Here is an 8,979-nt window from a genome sequence, read left to right as displayed (position 1 = left end):
GTTACAGCCGGCTGTGCCCCTGTCCCCATCAGGTCCTTCTCTGCTCCCTGTCCCCAGCCTTGGGACCGACTTCTGCCCTCCCTGTGTACCTACCTAGGGAACATCCCGGGAGTCCTGGTCAGGGATGGAAGGGCCATTTGGAGTTTCTGGCCCAGCTGGCCAAGCCACGTGGCTCGGGACACAAAGCAGTTGGAAGTCACCATTTAGAGCTCAAAAGGAGCGAGTGCCTGTCCCCCACTGTAAGCCTCCAACTGGGGGCTTCTGAGGACAGAAGAGAGGAGGGCAGTGCTCCCTGTCACCATGCTGGACACCTCACCACACGTGACTCAGGGTCACTTATGGAGCATGTGACAAATGCCAGGCACTGTGCAGGGCTTAGGGACCCAGTGGGCAGGACTGAGCTCAGAGTGGGGGCAAGAGGGCAAACGCTGGTGGGGAGGAGTTCCAGCGGCTTTCCTAGAAGCCGTCCCTGAGACAAGCATTCCAGGGCCAGGAGCCTATTCGGAAGGTGACCCTAGGGCACAGGGAGGGGACGACGGGCAGGAGGAAGGCCAGGATCTCTGTGCCCTGCCTGGGTGCAGTACCACTACCGACCTGCGAGAGGCAGCAGAGCGCACGCGCTGGGACTTGAGCGTGGTATTTATCCTCAATCCTCATTGGCTGAGGGCTGTCCCCAGCGGGTGTTGATTGGTCAGCACCTCTGTCCTGCCCGTGTATGGGTTTTGTCAGTTTGGGGCGGGGGTGGGGCATATGCAAATATCACCAGTGGGCGGGACTACGCGCGGGGGGGGTGTGGCCCTGAGTGCAGAGGTGGGGGTGGGGGTCGAGTGACAGAGGACAGTATGGGGGTGCCCTTCCCCAGCCCACCGAGGTGTCCCCTGGAATTTGAGGCATGCGGAAGCGCAGGCGACAGTCTCAGAGAACAGATGGAACACAGCAAGGCAGTCCTCAGCCCGTGTCTTAGGAAGTCTTGCTTACTGAATAATAAAATGACAAGGACAATAATAAAAATGGCCCTGGCTCAGGATGACTCAGACACGCCCCTCCCGGGCTGGGCAGTGCACATGGGGTGCTGGGGGCATTTCCGTGTTGAGGACCTGGGGGGCACATCACCCAGAGCCTGTGCACACGTGCATGGAAGTCCCCAGCTGCAGAATTGCTGGCCCAAGGTGACTCAGCTGGCAGGTGGCAAAGCCAGGACTTGAACTCGAGTCTGTCTGATTCCCCAGGACCATGAAACGGGGCTGCCTTCCTGTCACTGTTTATGAAGATGACCTGGGAAGGGACAAGTCGCTGCGAGGGGGGTGGGGAGCCGGGGACCTCATGTCCCCTCTGAGCCACCCTGGGAGGGAAGTGTGTGGGCGACAGAGCTACAGAACAGGCATGACGGCAAGCCTGACAGCATCGTCACCGCAATTAACAATAATTACAGCTCACACAGAGCCTCAGTGTGCCCGGGACGCTGTGCTTCGTGCACAAACTCACTCTTTCCCAGTGCTCCCCGTGACACCCAGAAGGAGAAACTGAGGCACACAAAGGTACAGTAACCTAACCACTCAAGGAGTGGCAGAGTGGGGATTTGAACTCAGCCTGGCTGACTCCAGAGTTCACACAGAGCCCCTCCACCATCCCCTTGGGCACCCCAAGTTACTCTCACGGAAGGCACCGCTGCCTTGGGGTCACTGCTCCAAGGACATCTCAAATTTCCACACGCCTGTCACTCAGGGGCAGGGACCGCCTGGGCTCCAGCTATCTTTCCAGGATGTTTGTGGAGCAAACAGTGCAGAAGGACAGAGTTCTTCAGAGCAAAGACAACGCCCAGGACCTGAAGGCCGGGCGGGCTGCTTTGTGTCCACGACAAATATTGGGATTTCTGGCGGGCCTGGTGCCCACGCCTGTAATCCCAGCTATCCAGGAGGCAGAGACAGGAAAATCCGCCAGCCTGGGCTGGGGGTGCGGCTCAAGTGGGAGAGCACTAGGTTCCAGCCTGTCTGTCTGTCTGTCTCTCTCAGTACTGGCGCTTGAGCTCAGGGCCTCATGCTTGGCGTCACCGGCTTGGCTCCCTAATTTATTTACATGGTGGATTGGACACAGATTACGATCGTGGGATTTATTTCAGGATGCTGTCGGAAATAAAATCTGTGAAAAGTGAAGGAATATGGTCAAAAGTCTTGATTCTACAATGGGGAAATGGAAACCAACGAACAATGACTAAAGTAGAATTTGGTAAGTGATGTTGGTGGCGTCAGGTGGCGTTTAGAGATGACACTGCAATGAAAAATATTTATGTGAAAACCCTACATTTTGCACGGGCAGAAAGCACGTCTGGATTTTGCCTGAAAATTTACAAAACTTTCTGGGTGTTTCAATTTGGTATCTTTTTTTTTTTTTTGCAGCATTGGGATTTGAACTCAGGGCCTCACAATCGCTAGGCCACTCTGCCAGCCCTTTTTTCTGTGCATACATGAAGGATTTTTGAGATAGGGTCTCACAAACTATTTGCCTGGGCTGGCTTTGAACCACAATCCTCCTGCCTCGGCCTCCTGAGTAGCTGGGATTACAGGCGTGAGCCACTGGTGCCTGGCTAATTTGTCATCCTTAAATTCTCTTTCTTATCTATCTGTGAATGATTCAAACAGATGAAATTCAAAGGAGTCACTTGAAATTATGTTCTCGCAGCTTTGCATTTTCCTCAAGGCGTCCGATAAATACAGAGAATGAAGCAAATTTTCTCAAAGAGCCACGAACTCGAAATTGTGAAACTTGGAGCAAGTACACTGATGACAGCCCAAGGGCTGGTCCTGCAGAAGCAGCCAGGAAACCAGGATGAGTCTTAGAAATTGTTTCTTCTTTTCCTTTAAATATTGAGACAAAATCGAGCTATGAGCTCTTTCTGCCTCTGGAATGCTGGGATTACAGGCATGCACCATCATGCCCGGCTGTGCTTTTTTTTCACAGTCCTGGGTTTGAACTCAGGGCTTTCACCTTGAGCCACTCCACCAGCTCTTTTTTATGATAGACTTTTCTTGAGATAGGGTCTCTCAAACTATTTGCCCAGGCTGGCTTTGAGCCTCGATCCTCCTGATCTCTGCCTCCTGAGTAGCTGGGATTACAGGAGTGAGCACCACAGCTGGCTGAATTTTAATGTTTGTTGCTGATTAATTTTACTGTTTGGAGGAAGTCCAAGGGCCCACCCCAGGCTGTGCTGAATATTTGGATTTCAGAATTAGACATCAGTTCTCTCTAACAGAGATATCACCGCTTTGCAAGAAAGGAAAACTTCAGTTACTAAAGCACACTGTATCAGGTAACACAGAACAAGAGGACACAATGACACAAAAACTGGCGGGACATATAAGCGCAAATTAAGAGAATGGTGAAATAGAATCTTTCATGGAAAGTTATTATAGAAATAGCCAAACGTGGGGTTGGAGGAGTAGCTCAAGTGACAGAGCACCTGCCTAGCAAGCAGGAGGCCCTGAGTTCAAATCCCAGTGCTGCCCAAAAAAACACAGTAAAAAAGAAATAGCCAAATGTGATTCATCATTTGATAAGGGCCAGGCTACATTTTATATTATTATTACCGTTACTGTCATTATTATTATTTTAAGCCTGCAGCGCCATTTTCCCAGGTTGTCTCCCATCCAAGCTCTAAGCAGGCCAAACCCTGCTTAGCATCGGAGTGTCTACTAAATTTTATAAAAAAATAAATTGTTGTTTGGTGGCAAAATTAAAAGATAAATGTATTGAAGATATCAGAGTGTGGGGCAGGAGAGAGAAGGGAGGGTTGGAGTGTAAGGTTCTTTAGTTTTGCATTTGTTTATTTTTCTGGTGGAGCTGGGGTTTGAACTTGGGGCCTTACACTTGCAAGGCATGTGTCTATCATGTGAACCACTCGTCCAGTCCATTTTGCTCTGATTAGTTTGGAGATGGGGGTCTCAGGAACTATTTGCTGAGGCTGGCCTCGAACTGTGAACCTCCCAATCTCAGCCTCTTAGGTAGCTAGGATTACAGGCGTGAGTCACTGCACCTGGCAGAACTAGGATTTTTAATTATAACACTTAATTTAGTCGACATTGACAGAAGACTGAACAAACTTTTTTTTTTTGGAGACAGGGTCTTTCTAGGTAGTTCAGGCTGACCTGAAACTCACGCTCGTCCTGCCTCTGCCTCCCCAGTGCTGGGATTACAGGTGTGTGCATGGAGCCTCAACATCTTAAAATTTAAAAGAGATTTAAGATGAAGTCTTGATTTAAACACACACACATGCACAGTTCTGGTGCCGGGGATTGCACTCAGGGCCTCCAGTCTGCTAGGCGAGCGCTCACTGCTGAGCTTCAGCCCCGGCCCCTAAAACTACCTCACAAGTGTTTAATGAATGCATGACAACTGTCCTGGGGTCCAGTGTGACACTCTGACACGTGTGTACAAGGACTGGGTGCCAGAGTCCTGCCGATGTGGCTGACACATGGTTCAGTAAACGTCAGCTCCGTCCTTCCCGCTCTTCACACCCCAAAATCTTGGAGTCGCCCCCAGTGGCCTGCCGGTCCTTCCCACCCACACCTGAGCCTTTAGCAAGGCCTCGTCCGCTCCACCCTGCAAACACCTGGGAGGATCCAGACAGGTCTCGACACCTGTCCCTGTCCCTTGCTGCTGTCCTCACCTTCTGGATCTCGCAATTGTCACCTGACTGGTTTGGCTTCTCCTCTTGCCTGAATGGTTGTATTTCCACAGGACAGGGCACAGGGAAACTTTAAAAAAAAATTTTTTTTTGCAGTTACTGGGGTTTGAACTCAGGGCCTACACCTGGAGCCCCTCCACCACCCTTTTGTGTGAAGGTTTTTTCCCAAGATAGGGTCTCTCAAACTATTTGCTTGGGCTGGCTTGGAACCGCGATCCTCCTGATCTCTGGCTCCTGAGTAGCTGGGATTACAGGCGTGAGCCTCTGCACTCTGCCCCAGGGTGTTCTTTTGGAACACAGACCTGTCTTCCTTGACCTTTTGTCCAAGGCCTACAAGGCCAAGCGGGACATCGAGGCCTGCTGCTCGCTCCTCTCCCTCAGTGCTTTCTGATGGCTTCTACTTTTTGAACACGCCAGGCAGGCGCCTGCCCCAGGGCCTTTGCACTTGCCGTCTCCTCTGCCTGCAAAGCTGTTCAAATCCTTCCCTCACCTACACAGCTCATTCCACCGTGGCCTTCGGCTCCGAGGACTCGTGCATGTGAGGGGATTACATTCTGTCACCCTTGTGATTAACTCATATCTACTTATTGAATGATCTGTGAATGAGACCGGGCGCCCCCACCCCAGCACAGCAAGATATGAACAAGCAAAGATACAGATGCATGCCAGGAAGAAAGAAGCCGGGCACAGTAGCACACTTCTATAATCCCACCAAACAGCGAGCTCTGTCACTAATAGTCATTCAACAAATTAAGACACGGTCAACCTCAGCAGGAATGAGAAATCCAACCAGGTACCAGCTCACACCCACCAAAGTTGCTAAGATTAAAGTAATGTCACAGAGCCAAGTGGTCCTGGAGTAACAGGACCACCGCCCACCCCGGCCAGGCCCTTGGGGTGGCACCAGTGGTGGGAGAGACTGAGGAAATTGATTCTGTGTTCCATGGCCCAGAGGAATTTTCTCAAAGGGCACCGGTGCACACGTTCAAGGGTTTGTCAAGGAGACATGTGTCCCCAGTAGGCTTCATTCATCGACAGAGACCCTGCTGCTCCTGGATTGTTTACAGGGTCATAGGACCGGGGGAAGTAGGGACAGGCTTGGGCCAAACTGGATGAATGTCAAAAACAATGCTAGCCAGGTGCCATGGCTCACGCCTGTAATCCCAGCCACTCGGAAGGCAGAGATCAGGAGGATCACAATTTGAAGCCTGCCCGGGAAAATAGTTCTCGAGATGCTATCTTGAACAAACCCATCACAAAAACAAGGGCTGGGACATGGCTTAAGTGGTATGAGCACCTGCCTAGCAAGTGTGAGGCCCTGAGTTCAAATCCCAGCACCGTCAAACCAAACCAAAGAAAAAAACACATGATGTTAGCAGAAGAAAAGGGATTGTAGGGTTCGTGACTAGACTGGTGTCACTTATGAAAAGCCTGGAAACACGTGACACGGTTCTGTATACAGTTGTCCCTCAGTAGCTGTGGCCGTTTCTCCCTCGGGCTTGACCTTGCCCTAGATGACGCGGGACATCTGAGATATCCAAATGCTGCGTGCATAGCTGTCACCGTGCATTGGGCAGCAAATCAGGACGAGAAAATCAGTACAGATGCAATGCTTGCTCTTCTTGGCAGGACTGGGATTTGAACTCAGGGCTTCGCACTTGCAAAGCAGGTGACACTTGTGCTTGAGCCACTCCTCCAGTCCATTTTGCTCCGGTTATTTTGGAGATGGGGTCTCTTGAACTATTTGTCCCAGCTGGTTTCAAACCACAATCCTCCTGATCTCAGCCTCCCAAGCAGCTGAGATTACAGGCGTGACCACCAGTGCCTGGCTTCCAGAGTCTTTTTTTTTTTTAAATACTTGTGATCCTTGTCTGTTTGAATCCATGGATGCAGAGCCCACGTGTCTGGAGCGCCAGCTGTGTGCTCACGGATCTGTTCTATGCTGTAAAGATGAAAACCATGCGTGGAAATGATAAACACGATGACACTCAGGATGCCGACTGTGTCAGAGAGAGGTGGGTAGACAGCCATGATAGGGATGATAAAATACAGGTGGGAAGTGGATTTACAAAGACAGAGATAGATGTTACGTGACTAGAAAGACACAGAGAGGAAGACTGATTGATGGAAACACAGATGGGGTGGTAGACGATCGATAGGTAACGGATGGATGATAGCCAGAGATAAAGATGACGCATGTGAGAGCCCAGATGATAAATACACCCGCAGACAGATAGAGGGGTGATCAATAGATAGAAAACAGGTGATAGGTAGGTTAGACAATAGATGGAAAGAGAGAGCTGGGTTTGGTGGCACACAACTGTAATCCCAGCCCTTAGAAGGCTGAAGCAGGAGGGCAGTGAGTTCGAGGTCAGACTGGGCAACATTGTGTGTCCCATGCTCCTCCACCCCCCAGGTCAGCCTCTTTAAAAATCACATCTCAAAAAACAAATAAGGGGCCAGGCACCGTGGCTCACACCTGTAATCCCAGCTGCTCAGGAGGCAAAGATCAGGAGGATCGAGGCTCAAAGCCAGCCTGGGCAAATAGATCTCAAAACCCTATCTTGAAAAACCCTTCACACACACACAAAAGAACTGGTGGAGTGGCTCAAAGCGAAGACCCTGAGTTCAAGCTCAGTACTGCAAAAACAACAGCAGCAGCAAAAACAAACAAACAAAAACCACAAAAACAAGGACCGCAGGTGTGGCTTCAGTGCTAGAGCACCCGCTTTGGGAAACCCTGAGTTGAAAACCAGTCCCAGCAGAAGCAAAGAAACAAAAGAAACTCACACAAAAGAAAACAAGTGGAAAGGGAAGATAGGCGAAGTAGCTAGGTATATGATGGACAGACTGAACCCGGATGGATGGACGGATGGGTGGATGGGTGGGTGGATGGATGGATGGATGGATGGGTGGATGGATGGATGGATGGAGGGTGGGTGGGTGGGTGGATGGGTGGATGATGGACGGATGGGTGGATGGGTGGGTGGATGGATGGGTGGATGGATGGATGGATGGAGGGTGGGTGGGTGGGTGGATGGGTGGATGATGGACGGATGGGTGGATGGGTGGGTGGATGGACGGGTGGACGGATGGATGGACGGGTGGGTGGACGGGTGGATGGATGGGTGGGTGGGTGGATGGGTGGGTGGATGGGTAGGTGGGTGGGTGGGTGGATGGGTGGGTGGGTGGATGGATGGGTGGATGGATGGGTGGGTGGATGGGTGGGTGGGTGGGTGGATGGATGGGTGGGTGGGTGGATGGGTGGATGGGTGGGTGGGTGGATGGATGGGTGGATGGACGGGTGGGTGGATGGGTGGGTGGATGGGTGGATGGGTGGATGGGTGGGTGGATGGGTGGATGGATGGATGGGTGGGTGGGTGGATGGGTGGATGGGTGGGTGGATGGGTGGATGGATGGGTGGATGGGTGGATGGATGGATGGGTGGATGGTGGATGGTGGGTGGATGGTGGATGGTGGGTGGATGGGTGGATGGGTGGGTGGGTGGGTGGATGGGTGGATGGATGGATGGTGGATGGATGGATGGGTGGATGGGTGGGTGGATGGGTGGATGGGTGGGTGGATGGATGGTGGGTGGGTGGATGGATGGATGGGTGGATGGATGGGTGGATGGGTGGGTGGATGAGTGGATGGATGGATGGGTGGATGGTGGATGGTGGGTGGATGGGTGGGTGGGTGGGTGGGTGGATGGGTGGATGGATGGTAGGGGGAGAAACAGAGAGGGAGGGAGGGAGTGGGGGAGAGAGAAGAGAAGGAGGAGGAAGGGAGGGAGAGAAAAGGGAGGGAGAAAAAGAGAGAGAGAGATAATAGGGGAGTGGGGAAAAGAGAGAGAGGGTGGAGAGAGAGAGAGAGGAGACAGAGAGAGAGAGAGAAGTGGGGAGAGATCTGGACATGAAAGTGGGCTCAGCTCTACCTGACTTTTTCCCCTCTCCTGGGGTGACAAGACAAGCCTGGTTCGGCCAGCCCTGGGTAGGTCCCTGGTGTCTTATTAAGACATCGGCTAATTGTCCCTGCAGGGCCTGCGTCTCATCAGAGGGAGCCACGGGGGGCTTTTCCCCTGCTGAGCCCCTCTGTGGGGACCTGCTGTGGAGCATGACCGGGTGCAGTCTTGCTCTGGGTGCCAGTGGCTGTGCACTGCTGGGAACAATCGCTGGTGAGGCACAATTTCCGTGTGTGTGCGTGTTGTCACCCATGTGTCCCCTTCTCATTGCATTCCCATGAATGGTGCCCTTTGAAATACTCCATGCAGTGCACAACTTGCCCCACCGTCCCTAGCA

The sequence above is a fragment of the Castor canadensis genome, chromosome 14 (genome assembly GCF_047511655.1).
Source record: "Castor canadensis chromosome 14, mCasCan1.hap1v2, whole genome shotgun sequence".
Taxonomy (NCBI): domain Eukaryota; kingdom Metazoa; phylum Chordata; class Mammalia; order Rodentia; family Castoridae; genus Castor; species Castor canadensis.
This window is presented reverse-complemented; position numbering follows the sequence as displayed.